The 15,571-nt window shown below is 35.6% G+C and overlaps 1 protein-coding gene across 1 annotated transcript in view; it reads right to left on the bottom strand.

Annotated features, from left to right (window-relative positions):
• Positions 1–15,571, bottom strand: part of LOC149569055 (ran guanine nucleotide release factor, putative (Mog1/PsbP/DUF1795-like photosystem II reaction center PsbP family protein)) — a 114,382-nt gene that overhangs the window by 26,112 nt on the left and 72,699 nt on the right. The gene's annotated exons all lie outside the window — the stretch shown is intronic.

A 15,571-nucleotide genomic window follows, 5' to 3' on the forward strand; every position in this document is an offset into this window, starting at 1 on the left:
GGCGCCACCAGTTTTAAAGTGGAATATTTCCCACCCATGATCATTGTTCAAATTTGAAGTTGCAGGTGTACATGGTAGCCAACCTCTTTTCTTAGTAGAATATATAAAAGAGTAAATGCTTTCATTGCAGATAATTATATATGCTGGAACATATTCTTTTCAGAAACAACTATAAGCATTCGTGTTCTAGCATGGGAATCCTTGAAAAATAAACTCTAGTGATTTTGGAGGACAATCTCCTGCAAAGTTTGATTTTGAGCTTCATTGGATGTGAATTCAAATTTCAAAGCACATTGTATTCATCTAATTTTCCATTGTTGTTGGCATAAAATGTTGCAATTACTAATATTGTAGAGCAATTTTACTGTAACACAATAATTATTGTAAGAAGATTTACTGTATTGAGAAAAGAAATCAGGATTACAAGTTGTAGATTTGACTGTAACACAAAAATTACAGTAATAAGAAAGAAAGTGGGATTTACAAATGTTATTTGATAATCACTATAAAGTATAATATGAAGATCAAGAGTTCTTTGTTATTTGTAATATTCCTCATGATGGATCATTGAGTGTGATCCAAAACTTCGATGCAAAAACGACTACACAATCAAATCCACAAGCAAATAAAAGGTATTGATATGGATTGCAGAATGATGTTGTTGATGCATTAAAAAAAATGAATCTAAGCTGTCAAAGAAGTAAGTGAATGCTAGGGTCGATGGTGTTGTCACTCCAATGATAAGTGTTTGTGGAATGTTAAGGACTAAATTTTCATTATTGTTTTGGCCCCGAACATTATAGAAGTACTAGAGCCGGTGATCTTCCCAGCCTAGACATTTAGAGTTCAACTTCAAGTGTTTCACTTTTATACAGTACATAGGTAGAGTGATTAGATATCGCTTAAGTGAGACTGGGATACAAGACAAATCTGCACATAGTGTAAAGACTCAGACTCTCCTACATACCCATTGCAAAGCATAATACTATGGAATAAAGAGAAGAAAAATAGCACAAACAACCCGAACACCAGGCCAAAAAATGTTTGATATGATGGCACAATTGCCTCCCAAGATGGAGACTACTATGAATATAGAAGAACTTTTACTTTCAGTGACTTTTATAGATTTATCATTTTAGTGATTTCTTGAGATTTAAGTGATTTCTTTAGATATTCTCAAAAAGTATATTGCCAAGTTTTGAGTTTTTTGTAATTTCTTGAGATTTTCTCAAGTTGCATGAAATTAGTTTAGAAAGTTGATATTTAGAAAACAGTATGTTTGTATTAAGGTAGATTTTAGAGGAAATTCTCGAGGAGATATAAGGTATCTTTCAATTGTAAGAAGGTTGGTGAACAGAATAATAAAAAGAAGTTACTCTCCTTTCTGGAGTTCTTTTTTATTTGTTTTTAATCTTTTTCTTTTCTAAATGTTAATGGCAAATTAGATGTTTTCAATTGGGTTGCATCATCTGGTAACAGAGCAGAGAGATGGCTAGGAGAGGAAGAGGTCTTGCCCAAATGCATAAAGATATGCAAATCTACAACAGGTAGCAAAGCTTGCAGGCATGATAGCAAATCTAGCGACCATGGCATCCATGTTTCATAATTACCATGTTTGCTTCAGATATATATACTCTGCTTATTGCTGTTTTGTATGATTTATTTCTGATTGTGATGTATGATCGTGAAAGATCATACTTCATGTGAGGATTCCTTATATTATGAATCAGTGAGATTCTTAAGATTCTGTGCATGTTGTAAATACTAAGGAAGCTATGCTTGATATGCTCTTACCATTGATTGTTACGAGCTAACAATTTCTGAGTTGCTTCATCTGAGAAAGCCTGAGATCATTGTACCCAGTTTTGAGTTTTCGATAGAGAATTCCTTTGAATGTGGCTGGGTTACCCTCACGTAGGAGGGATTTCCCAGGACAAGTTCTGGTGTCATCTGTTCTTATGTCTTTCTGATTTTCTGTATATTGCATTCTTGAATTCTGGTTCAGAAAGTCAACATGGTATCACAGCAGGTTTAAGAAAACAATCTAAACCAGAATAGGACATTTGAATTCTAGAAGAATCATGATGTCTAATGTGTGTTAAATACATTGTTCAATGATTCACAGCGGGTGTTTCAATCTCCGTTACTGCGGCTTCTCATACAATCTTCTATACTAGGGTTCAAAATTGCATTCTTTGCCTGCACTATATAACTATGTGATCGTGAAAGACCAATTGGCATATTGTGAGGAAGATTAAATCCTTAAACTATGAAGAGATAAGAATTATATATTGATCATATGAATTTTTAATACTCCATTCATGCAATAACATTTTGAGTAGTGAATGATGTATGTTTCTAAAATGTTTCTAGGATGGATCGAGATGCAACGAGATGATGAGAGATTACATCCAAAGTCATGAACATAGAAAATCTTGCTTGCAGCCATGGGATTGAATTGATTACCCAACTTCATTGAAGAGGAAGAACCTATTCAGATTATCATTAGAGCAAGAAATGACATTCAGAGGGAGATTATTCAGATGCAGAAATCAAATTCAGAGCGAGCCTATGTGACAGGAGAATGTATAATTCCTTGCAAGCTCAAGTGGCAGTGTGACTACTAAAACTCTCTATTTGGTCAAAATTGGAATCAGTTCACTTATTGTGATAATCAAAGCAGTGAAATGCTGCCCCTGCTGAGAGAGAATCTCTGTTGTGAAAGAGTCTCATCGATTCTTATACATGTAACAAGTTGGTCTCTGCAAAAGAAAATTGAGGTGAAACCTAAGTTACTGGTTCGAGTTCGGTTCCAAGTTTGAAGTTTGAGAACCAGTTCGCAAGTTCGTCAAAATTTTGGAAAGGGGTTTGGGTTCATTTGGGTTCGTTAGTACAAAACATATAAAAATTATAAAAAATATATGTATATATACATATTTATGAAGTATGAGTTAGAATTAGAATATAGCATAGTAGCATAAACACATTTAAATAACAAAAAGACCATAAACTTGTAATCATAGTGATCTTACCATCATATCAAAACATTAAAAATAAATTGTAGCATCAAGTTCAAGTATCATCGTTTCACATTCATTGTTCAACTAATGGAATAAAAATCTATTAATATTCTAAGTTCTTTAATCTTTATCTTCTTCATATTCATCTTCTTCTACTTCTTCATTTTCTTCTTCTCTAGCATTAGTTGACTCAGCAATAGAGCTAAGACCAATGGGATCAGCAGCAGCAACAATGTTGTTGGCATCAAATTCTTCAAAAAATGACAATGACAGGCCACAAAATATGACAATGAGAGGCCACCAAAAGCATTTTGTAACAACCTTTTAGAGTTGTGGATGCCAACAAATTAATAATTTTTGCAAAAAACACACTTTTTTGCCGTCCGCGGGGCTCAAAAAGCACGTGGTTCTAACTAGGTTCGAACTTTGTTCAATTTTTTTGGCCTGGTTCACCTGGGTTCAAACTTGGTTCGAACCAAATTGAACCAGCAGGCAAAAATTGGAACCCTGGTCGAACCAAGTTCGAACCGGACCCAAACTTCGAATTGGTTTGAACTTTTGTAGGTCCCGAGGGGGGAGGTACCCATACAACTTAGGGTGAAACATTGAAATCCCATGTTAATGAGTTCTTTTGTGCGAGAGAAGTTTGAGATGGAAAACCTTGTTAATGAGTTCTTCTCTGCGAGAGAAGTTCAAGGTGAAATCCCTCATTCCACCCTCTACGAGTTGGTATGGCAGATCCACCCTTTGTGAGTAAGCATGGTGGAGATGCATTTTTCACCAGGAGAAGTCTAAGGTGAAAGCCCTTGTCCCACCCTCTACAAATAGGTATAGTGGATCCACCCTCTACAAGTAGGCAGTATGGATGTCGTGGAAAATATTTCATGATGTAGCACTTATGTTTATTCACCCCTCTGGGAGTAGCCAAGGTGAATGTCTTACTAAGATGACAATATTACGTTGAGAAAATCTATGATGATATTGTTATTGACATTTCTTGGTTGCAGCATTTTATGCATGTCATGCTATAACATATGAATGATTTGTCTCCTGCTAAGAGGGAGTGTTACTGTTTTAGTATCTTGTGAGAGATGTCATTCATACCTAAGAATCATCTACTATTCACTATACGAGCATTTTGGGTCTGCTACTTCTGTCAATGTTTATATTACTGTTCGGTGCTTATCTTCTTCATGTTCATGTTGAATTATTCATCTGTTGGATCATAATTCTCATTGACGCTATGTTGCCATTTTGATATTTCATGGCATCCTAGTTGTTTTCTTATATTGTCATGTTTTAGTTGGCTGTGTATCTTATGGATCATCTTCTTATATTGATCATTGTTGCTTGTTCTTTAGGATATTGGTGACATGGAGATATTCTTCTATGACTCAATAGCTAATTCATTAGCATTGATTTATTGTGCTTAAGATAGCCATCATTCTTCCTTTGGTCATGACGGTTCATGATTTGTAACACTTTAAAGAAAATTTGTTTGCTCCTTGGAAAATCATTGCAACTGAGTCTGAAGATGTCTTGTCTTCCGCAAGTGTTGTTTTATGATTATTGGCTTTGTATTTCGGAATGACTATTTATTATAAGGAGTTGGCGGGGTGTGTGGTAGTAACGTACTCTCCGTGTATGAGGCAGCATTAGAATTGGAAAAGACATTGTTTAAGGAGTGTCATTATTATTCAAGAAAGATAGATGAACATTATCGTGATAATTTTGAGAGTTGTTATTGGGCCGATATCAAGCGACCTTGGTATCCATGTTTTATCATTACCGTGTTTGCTTCAGATATATATACTCTGCTCATTGTTGTATTGTATGATTTATTATGACTGGGATGTATGATTGTGAAAGATCATACTTCATGTGAAAATTCCTTATATTTTGAATCTGTGAGACTCTAGGATATCGATTTATCTCAGAAGGAAAAGGCTTCCGCATTAGATGCGGACAGATACCGGATGCGTCCGGAAGCCTTGCGAATGTTGGCTGGAAGCCAGCCGCAGGCTCCCGCATGCATCTGGAAGCAGCTGGCAGGGTCCCGAATGCGTCCGGAAGCCCTGCAGATGTTGGCCGGAAGCTAGCCGTAGGCTCCCCAATGCATCTGGAAGTGGCTGGTAGGCTCCCGCATGCATCCAGGAGCATCCGCAGGCCTAGCAGCTGGTAAAGTGAAAAAAAAAAAACAATTATAAATTTTTTACAAGACTTAAGTTGTTGATTAAACATGTGTTGTAATTGCTTTTTTAGGTTATTGTTTGTTATGAAACCCTAAAATGACCCTAAAGGTGAATATTGAAGCATTCACAACTCATTTTGGAACTTTGTTTGCGCCTATAGCCACTTCTCATTAGATCTCTAGTTTTCATTGTCATTGTTAAGCCAAGTTCAGCATTTTCAAAGAGAATCGATCGAAGAGGGATAGATAGCTTTCTCAAAGGAGTTTAAATCATTCAAGGTAAGTGATCAATCCAATTCTTGAGTATTTTGATGAATTTTTTAGAGTTTTTGATGATATTTTTCAAGTTCTTGAAGATTTTTAAAGTTCTTTTTCAAAAAAAAAAATTTGAAAGATATGTAGAAGCAACTTTGGATATCTATTTTAGTAATTTTTTCTCACTTCTTTCCACTTGTATGCAGCATGTTCATAGTTGTTAGGACCTAATTAAAATTTATTTATATAAGGCAAAAAACTCGGCAAGAATGGATATTAGTGGTAGTGCTAGTCAAAGTTCAATGGGGGCCCAAGGAGGGGAAGGGACTGATAAGTTCAAAATTGATATAGGTTCTCCTTTGTGGAGACATACAACCTGGATATCACAGGTTTCAGGAGGTGGCTCATACTATTGGAAGTGCAATTATTGTCAAAGTAACAAAGGAAAACCTTTCAATAGCTCATATTCCCGAGTGAAGCTTCATTTTATGGGCCCTGCTAACAAAGGATTTGGAATGTGCAAAGGCAAAAATGGTACTAGGATGACTAGTGCAGAAATACTTTCATTTCTAAGAGAACAAGAAGTTGTTGATGCATTGATCAATAGATAATAAAAAAAGCTATTGTTAGGGTCCTTCCTCAAAGAGCAAGCTGCATGCACCCTATTGGTTCCCAAAACCGCAAATTGGAATCCTACGAGCCTTGCCTGCTTGATGCTAGGGTATCCAACCAGTTAAGGCCAACTTGACGGAACTGAACAATATGGTCCAAGTTCCTTGCATTTTTGGCTCTGCAAAACCAAGGCCGGTGTACGTGATCCTGGACAACAACCTTAAATCCAAGATGCTTAAAGCAAATCGATTAAAACATGAATACAATGAAAGTTTTCCTAATGGCAAGAATTATAGGAAACTTCAAATTTGTGAATTGTGAATTAAGAATAATAAAAGAACATCTGAGTTCTTTTTTTAATAAAAGTGATTATTATGGATGATTGCAACAAATGAGTATATTAATTCTTCTAAGGCAAGAAATGAAATAGTTGCCAACATATGGATTATGAATCAAGAGTAAAAGACCAGTGCTTAATTAAATGGGCAATCAGAGTCAATATTATTATTAGTTGAAATGTGCAACTTTATAAAATCTAATATATTTAAACTATAGATAATTTTAATAATTCAAATGCGACGGATCAATTATATAAATGCAATTTTAAACTAGTCTAGAATGCACCTTAACTCCTGCGGAAACAAACTAGACATAAATAGGGAAACAATTATATATTTCACAATATCTATGTTTATCAAATTTAAAATGCAATAATGACCCAATCCACTTATCTGAATATTAAAATATTTATAGAAATTAATAAAAAAACATTTACAAAGGACACAACTTAATAATAAATTAAAACTCCAAAATTTAAAATAAAAATAACTATGCCGGAAATAAAATCCCAATAAAGACACCCGTTACAGATGATCTATTTATTGCATTTCAATTCCAGAATCGCATATAAATTTGCTTCGTAATTCAATCCATGGGCTTTGTTCAAAACTTCACTCCTTCACCAATGGAAAAATAAAATATATCATAGAGCATGTATATGTAAAATTTTAAAATATGAATCTGAAAAGAAAATGTCCCTTGTTTTGATTTTCATCGTACATTTATAATAAGCGGAGAGATACGAGTCCCTCCTCAAAACAACATGCTTTTTCATAACAAATAACTTAATATGAAATATAAAGTTTAACCATTATTTTGTTTTGGTATAAGCGGAGGTCTATGATTATGCGCCTTAGGCACTTAAGTGGTGGCCAAAATATGATTAAAATGACTCACACGTGCACTCACTGAAATCCTTACGCTCTCTATATATACATAGGTGTATGCTCCTCCTTGTGTAATTACGTAAGATTGTTGCTTGAATCACGTCTGAGATCCTCATACATCTACGTAGCTTCTTCCAGAAAGGTCCTTATTTCACAAGTTCGAACATCATGGAGCGGCTTGCATCTAGGCATATGAGACTTGAGGATAGGAGTTTGAAGTTGTTACAAATCAAAAGACTTATAATTTCACCCAAGTATTTCTTTTAGTTTATTTCAGTTGCATATAACATCACTATACATTGCCGCCTTTGTCTTTTATGTGATTTGTTTATAGAGGAATTTGCTTGCACTTGCCAAATTAAAATATCGCACAATATGATTCCCTTAATGCGTAATCGTCAGGCTTCATCCTAGAGATAAACATTTATTCCTCTTTTGTATCGATTAACCCTGCAATAGAACCAAAGCAACATTAGATATGGATTAAAACTTAAAACTACAATTTAATTGAATGAAACGAATTTCCCGTGATTCCAGATTGAAAGGTGCGTGAGCTTTGGTGATTTCCGGTGCGGGAACAACTGTAGTTTATTTATTGCTTTGGAAACAATATATTGAAATATATTTCAATGTTCTCCTTTCCAGATTTTTTATTTATTTGCCTTCCAAATATTGAAGACTCCTGGTGAATAGACTCATAAACACCTTCTATCAACATATGCGGATAGCATTTCTATAGTTTATCATGATTTTATTGAGCTTTTTGAATTCATCAAAATTTGTCTCTCCAACTGATCGATCCTCTGTGAATGCCTTTATTCATATTGCCGTAAATTTGTCCGCTGCTTCCTATAGAATTCATCTTTTTCTTTGTTCATCAAATATATACTTCTGTCATTTTCAACAAGCATGCAGTTATAAATAACTGTGTTGTGCGATAATGGAAACTGTTGTTTACTTGATGGCATGGAAAATGATTCATATTCCTTATGCTCTTAATCATTGTATCAAAACTTCATTTCTGCTGCTACTATTAAAGTACTGGCAGTAAGAATATATGAACGGTAATTCACTCTTTATTTCAAATGCTCAATATAGTCTTGCCTCTCTTGCCCTTCAATTCAGCTATCACTATTATGCCCGCTTTCATCTATTGCATATTACGTATGGGAATTGATTTCAGAACAGTCACTATTTCATCATTCTTTATTAATATCATTACCTCCCGTCAACTGGAGCTTGTTATTGTTGGAAGAAGTCATCTTCGATATGGTATGTACTAATGCTATCTAGTTGTACATCATCGATATGTGTTTGAGAATAGAGATGCACATTCTGCTTCAGAATAAATAATTTATTCAAATCTTTGCACAGACACCTCTCGTAAAACTATGAAATACTGATATGCACATCTTTCTCCATACAAATGATTTCATATGATTATAACGACAACTCCTAAAGTAGAGTTATTCTACACCTTCTGAGTTAATTGATCGGGTTCATGATGTACTCCTCATGTATTTCATAACTATCCACCTTAGCAAAAGAATCATTTGTAAGCATAGAAACTATGGCATTAACATGCTGACTAGAGACTTGTAACTTCTTAATTCAGATCTCCTTCTCGCGTCATATAGCATGTATGATATATCTTTATTATGGATATTGATTACATTTTTTATTTGTAACATTAATGACACTATATTTCACCAAGTCTCCAACATTATTCACAAATGGAGACTCTAATCCTTCGCAAAAATTAGAGCTCCATCACACCCACTGAACCAACTACATCCTCCCAACACCCATTCTTGGAAGTACTTGTGCCAGGAAAGGATGAGGAAGAAGTGGGAATTTCAACACGCAAAAGAGGCCCATTGCACACCGCATTTAAATTGGAGGCAAGAGACTGTGCTGATGAAGCTATTGCACGTTGCCTCTATGCCAATGGGCTTCCTTTCAACATGGTGAGATCGCCATATTAGAAGGAAATGGTGGTAGCAATCAAAGAATCACTAGCTGACTACACAAGCCCGGGGTATGAAAAGGTGTGTACGACTCTATTGCAACAAGAGAAGACACATATAGAGGAAGACCTTCAACCAATCAAGAAGTCTTGGAAAACTTTGGGTCTAACTATTGTGTCAGATGGTTGGAGGATACAAGAAATTGGCCACTGATTAATGTGACTACAATTTCCCCCAAAGGGAGAATGTTTTTGAAGGCTATTGATTGTGAGGGGCAAGTGAAGGATTCTGAATTCATTTCTAGAACTCTCATCGAGCCCATTGAGATGGTGGGTAATGAGAATGTGGTACAAGTGGTCACATACAATGCCAAAAATTGCAGGGGTGCAAGTACTTTAGTTGAGAGTCGGTATGAGCATATTTTTTGGACCCCATACAGTGTTCACTCCCTTAACTTGATCATGTAGACGATTGGCACTGAAGTAGAGTGGGTGAAGAAAATATACGAAGAGAGGGAGGACATATAGATATTTGTGACCAACCACCATATGTTACAATCCATTTTCAGAACATGCTCCAAATTGGAGTTGCTGAAGGTAAATTTTTTTTTTTTTAAATTACTAAGTTTCATGGTTTTGTAATTTAGTTAAAAATTAAAATTTATAATTATATTGTCAATTGAGATATTGTTAACTTGCTTAGGATGTTGAGACCCATTTTGCATCTCATACAATTGTTATGAGACGACTCCTCAAGGTAAAAGCTACATTAAGGCAAATGGTCATCGGTAATCAATGGGGCATATGGAAGATCTCAAATTCAGAAAGAGCACAAAGGATCAGGGATTTGATCTTGAATGAAAGTTGGTGGGCTCGTGTGGCATATGTATTGGATTTCACCGAGCCCATCATGACTATGCTTCGATTTGCGGATATAGATACACCTTGCTTGGGGGATGTGTATGATGGCATGGACACCATGGTTGAGAAGGTAAAACATTCTATACAAGCACATGAGAGTGACTCCACACAATGCGAAACCTTATGCAAACAAGTGCAAGAAATTATCGACCATCGCTGGAATAAGATGACTACCCCATTGCACCTCCTTGCATATGCCTTATCTCCTAGGTACTATAGTGAGGAGGTAGTTGGTATGTCAAGTAGAGTTGCACCATTTGTGGATGAGAAGGTTGCTGAGGGGTGCCACAAAGCTCTTACAAGACTCTTCCCATTGGAAGAAATGCATGAAAAAGTGAGGGAAGAATTTAGGTTGTTTGCTTCGAGGTTAAGGCATTCTCCATTTGCACTAAAAGACCAAAATAGAATGGGAGCTATCACATGGTGGTACATGTATGCTCAACCTTTCAAGCATCTTCAACCTCTTGCAATCAAGGTCCTATCGCAAGTTTTTTATTTTGTTTTGTAAATTTGTTTTAAACTTTTATGTTTACATTTGCATTCTAGAATTTAGTGTTTCACACATTCTTTAAAATTAATTTGCTTTTCATTTGTATGTTTTGTGACAACTATCTAGGTTGCTAGTTCTTCTACTGCTGAAAGGAACTAGAGTACATACTCCTTTATCCATTCAGTGAAGCGCAACCGGTTGGGCTTCAAGAAAGATGAGGACTTGGTCTTTGTCCACATCAACTTGCGTCTTTTGTCACGTAAGAATGATCATTACGAGGAAGGGGCAACAAAGCTTTGGGATGTAGCCCCTGAGTGTGCAGATTTCGATGCAACACTTCATGATCTTATTACAATTGGAGACGAAAATGATGATAGCGTGGCATGTGGTGCATCTAGCATAAGTGGAACCATGTTTGGTTCAAATGATCTTTCAGCAGTTGGAGATGATGATGAGAATGTGGATTTTCTTGGGAATCCCTATGATTCAAAGTCAGACTTTGATTGATTGAATCTTCAACCATTAACTATGTTTTTATTTTGTTGGAATCTTGAACATGACCTATTTGAACTTATTATCTAAGACTAAACGATAATGTTGGACAAGCACATATTGATATTGATAATCATATGAATTTTGAAATATCTTGAATTTTAATAAAGGGTTAAGTATCATAGATTCATAGTCATACTATCAAATGATCTGTTTTTGTATATTTCTTGCATTTCTTTGCATATATTATATTATATTATATATATGTGCACACGTTTCCTCCCACATCCACATCCAAAAAAAATAAAAATCCCCGCATCCCATATCTGCTTCCGGAATCCACATCCGAATTGATAACTTCGGTGAGACTCTTAAGATTTTGTGCATTTCGTAAATACTAAGTAAGCTATGCTTGATATGCTCTTACTAATTATTGTTATGAGCTAACAATCTCTGAGTTGCTTCATCTGAGAAAACCTGAGATCGATGTACCCAGTTTTCAATAAAGATTTCTTTTGAATATGGCTGGGTTTTTCCCTCGAGTAGGAGGGTTTTCCCAGGATTAGTTCTGGTGTCATTTGTTCTCATGCTTTTTCTGTTTTTTTGTATATTGCATTTTTGAATTCTGGTTCAGAAATTCAACATGTAGATGGCTACAAGGTATGTGAATGGCTTGGAAACAATTGAGCATGTACAGAGTTTACAGCATTTGAAGAAGCATACCAGTTAGCTTTAAAGACAAAAGAAAAGCATAATAGACAATATTTCCAAAGGGTGGTAGGGGAAAATCATCTCAAGAAGTAGTAAATTAGATGATACAGGAATTTCAAAATCAAGAGAGAGTAAGAGGATTTCAAAGAGGTAGAGGATATAGTGGCAATATACAATGAAAAAACTTGCGAAGAACTTCCATTTGTTTTAGTTGTGGTGAAGAAGGTCATAGAGCATTTTCAATGTCCAAATCATCACATGTCAGGACAAAGCGAAGATGAACAACCCAGAATGTACTTGGCACAAGCCAGGGATGAGGAAGAAAGGGTAGGTAGGTCTTGAAGTTCCACCAAATGTGGGTGACAGCCACTTGATGAGGAGCATGCAAAATAAGGGATGTGATGATTCTTGTCTTTGCATATATATCTGTCAAACCAGCTGCACCTCAAGAGGAAAGGCTTGTCAAAATATTATTGATGGTGGCAGTTGTGAGAATAAGGTCTCTAGAGAAATGATAGATAAATTGAAATTGCCTTGTGAACATCCCCACCCTTATTGTATTGCATGATTTAAAAAGGGAAATGAAGTCACCATTGATAAGAAATGCTTAACCAAGTTGTCCATATGAAATAAGAATAAGGTTTGGTGTGATGCCATTCCAACGGGTGCAAGCCGTGTTTTGCTGGGAAGACCTTGACAGTATGACAGGAAGGTAATGCATGATAGAAGGTAATGAAGGATGGTTCTAATGTGAATATATTACCTCTTAAGGCTGAAAGAAATGTTATAAATATGTTATCTGCAAGGGAATATATCAAGGAAATGAAATTTACAAGTTCTTGATATGCACTACTGACGCAAAGAAAAGGAAGTGAAGAAATACAAGTACCAGAAAAAGCAATTTAATACCCTTTAGAGGATATTAAAGTTTTAGAAAATAAAAGTACAAATGAGAATGAGGATGAGGATGTTGCAGCAACAAAGAAGGAAGAGCTAATCATTATTTTTTGTAATTTTCTTCAAGATAAATGCAAATAGGAAAAGAGTTGGTAGGAAACTAGCAGTAAAAGATGTGTGGGAAAGAAGTGGATTGGAAACAATGAGTTTCAAGCAAAACAAAGGATATGATTGCATAGATTTTGCCCAAGAAGACAATTTACATTTTGAAAACTCAATACAAAAGATCTGTGGTACAATGAGAAGGATTAGATCCAAACAATCGACATGTGTTCAGAGACAAAAGCTTGCAAAAATTGTGTTTCTTTCAACCCTAGGAGAATGGTGCAAGAATTTTTAGTGACTTCTAGATTTTAGTGATTTTCTAAGATTTTAGTAATTTCTTTATACACTCTCAAAGTTAATTAAAAAGTTTTGAGCTTTACATAATTTCTTGAGATGTTCTCAAGTCATGTGAAATTAGTTTAGAACATTGATATTTAGGAAATAATAAGTTTGTAATAAGTTAGATTTGGAGGGAATTCTAGAGGACGCACAAGGTTTCTTAGTTTTAAATTTTAATTGCAAGAACGTTGGAGAACAAAATGATGAAGATAAGACATTAACCTCATTACTTGAATTCTCTTGTATTTGTTTTTAATTCTGTTTTTGCTAAATGTTAATAGTGAATTAGATGTTGTGAATTGCATTACATCAAAATATGCCTAGACAGCCAACAGGTGAAGCAACTGCTCCCAAGGGTAATAGTCTAGATCTCACTCAAAGCCACACAAAAGTTTTTCTCGTTTTAGTTGCAAGACTAACCTAACCTACCTTTTAAATAAGGAGGTAGAGGCTCCAAAATTTGATATCTACTAATATTAGGGATTCTCATGCAAAATACAACAATCTTCCTAAAAGTGTCTAAGGTAAAATGTCACTCACCATGTATGTCACCATAAAGAAATCTTGGAATGGTTATAGACCTAGGCCTAAGTTGCAAGCCTTTCAAAGTGATGTGCAACAAAATTAGGGAATTTGAAACTCTACCCTATGATGGATTCAATAGATGCTCAAATCATACAAGGGTACCGAATCTGGACACAGATCTATCACGCAAACCCATGACCAAAGATTAAACAATCAAGTTCTCTACCTTGCATTAAGAGGGTACTAAAAATGAGTACCATGATCTAATTACTGAATTCCATCACCTAATATGAGTGCCTATCACAAGCATAGTATGGGCTCTGATTTGTCATTAATTGCATTAGAAGAGGTTGAGCCATTATCAAATTGGATCGCCAAGGCTGAGAACAACAAAGGATCTTGCTAGGGTGATCAAGATTTTCTTGAGTTGCAACCAATAACATGGGCCTCTGTTGATGTGATTTTTGTGACCACCCCAACGTGCAGGATAGAATACTAGGTTTTCAATCCTCTCTTGAACAAGGAAACTTTACATGTTAAACAATGTAACAATATTGGGTGATCAAGTGAACTAACCCCAAGGTTTACAATGTGAACAAGTGACTTTCCAAGGGACACAACTCAATTTTATTATGTGATTTGTTGATAATCAATTGGAGACTTATTGTAATGTTCCAATGTCCACCCAAAGCCAAACCGAGGTGTATGGAGGCAATAGAGAGATTGTACAGTAAACAGATGGAGATAGGGAAATTGTACGCTTGGGAGAAACAAATCATACGATTGGTAGAGATAGTTCGTACGGTGGAATAAGCAATAGGATGTACGACAATGGAGGAGTATTCGTACAGTCTTGATGACATATGACAGAAATGGGTGATACTGTACGGTGAGGAGCAATTGTCGTACAATGGGTGGGGGTCTATTACGTACGAAGAATGTGGAGAAGGTACACCTAGTGTTGTCTAATGGTGAAAGGAGTCTAGTGCATACGAAGGAAGTTGGAAATATGGAGGATGTAGGCAGTATGAAGTGTGGTGCTTTTGTACTAATTTGTCAATACTTATAAAGAATCAAGAGACTTAGCATTCACCCGTGCAAGGAATAAACCAAACATAGCAAAGTTGTAACTTATTACCATAGCAAAAATCATATTTGCCACACAAAGATAAATTTCCATTGAAAAGTGAATAGTTGATAAACTTGCAAATAAGGATGGTGGTCAAACTTGCCAAATCCAAGCGAAGTAATACAAGGACGGAGTAGGGTGAGAGTTGAATCCCACTGAAACTTAGAAAAGCTAGGTAGGGAAGATCTTTCACTTCCGAAATGGCGAACAATATTGAACTCCAACAAGAATTCACAGTACAAAGAAATAAATCCAAATTGTATTCCAAACCAATGCAACCTCGTGGACATATATAACTCGTCAAGGGAGAAACTATGGGCCAACAAAAGACATCGAAAAATCCTATGGAAATAAATAAAAATAAAAATGGGCCCGAGATACGCTAAATTAATTGGCCCATAAACAAGTTTTATTCTATTGTTTATTTTATGATAGGGCCATTATACTTATATTAACCTTTGTAAAGAATCTATCGACTTTCTAAATGCGAATGATCTAGCAATTGAACTCTTCGTTGAACTCTAACAATGACTCAAAATAAAGTGCAAATGGAATATGAGTTTAGGAATTCTAAGCTACTCCTACATCTAATATACCAATGCAGGAGACTATTGAAGGTGTGATGAGACCAAACTAGTCCTTGCTTCACCAACTCAACTCCAATAAGAAGGGTGCATATATGACTTTCAAAT

The sequence above is a fragment of the Cupressus sempervirens genome, chromosome 3, assembly GCF_028749045.1.
Source record: "Cupressus sempervirens isolate cs-2001-9-10 chromosome 3, ASM2874904v1, whole genome shotgun sequence".
NCBI lineage: Eukaryota > Viridiplantae > Streptophyta > Pinopsida > Cupressales > Cupressaceae > Cupressus > Cupressus sempervirens.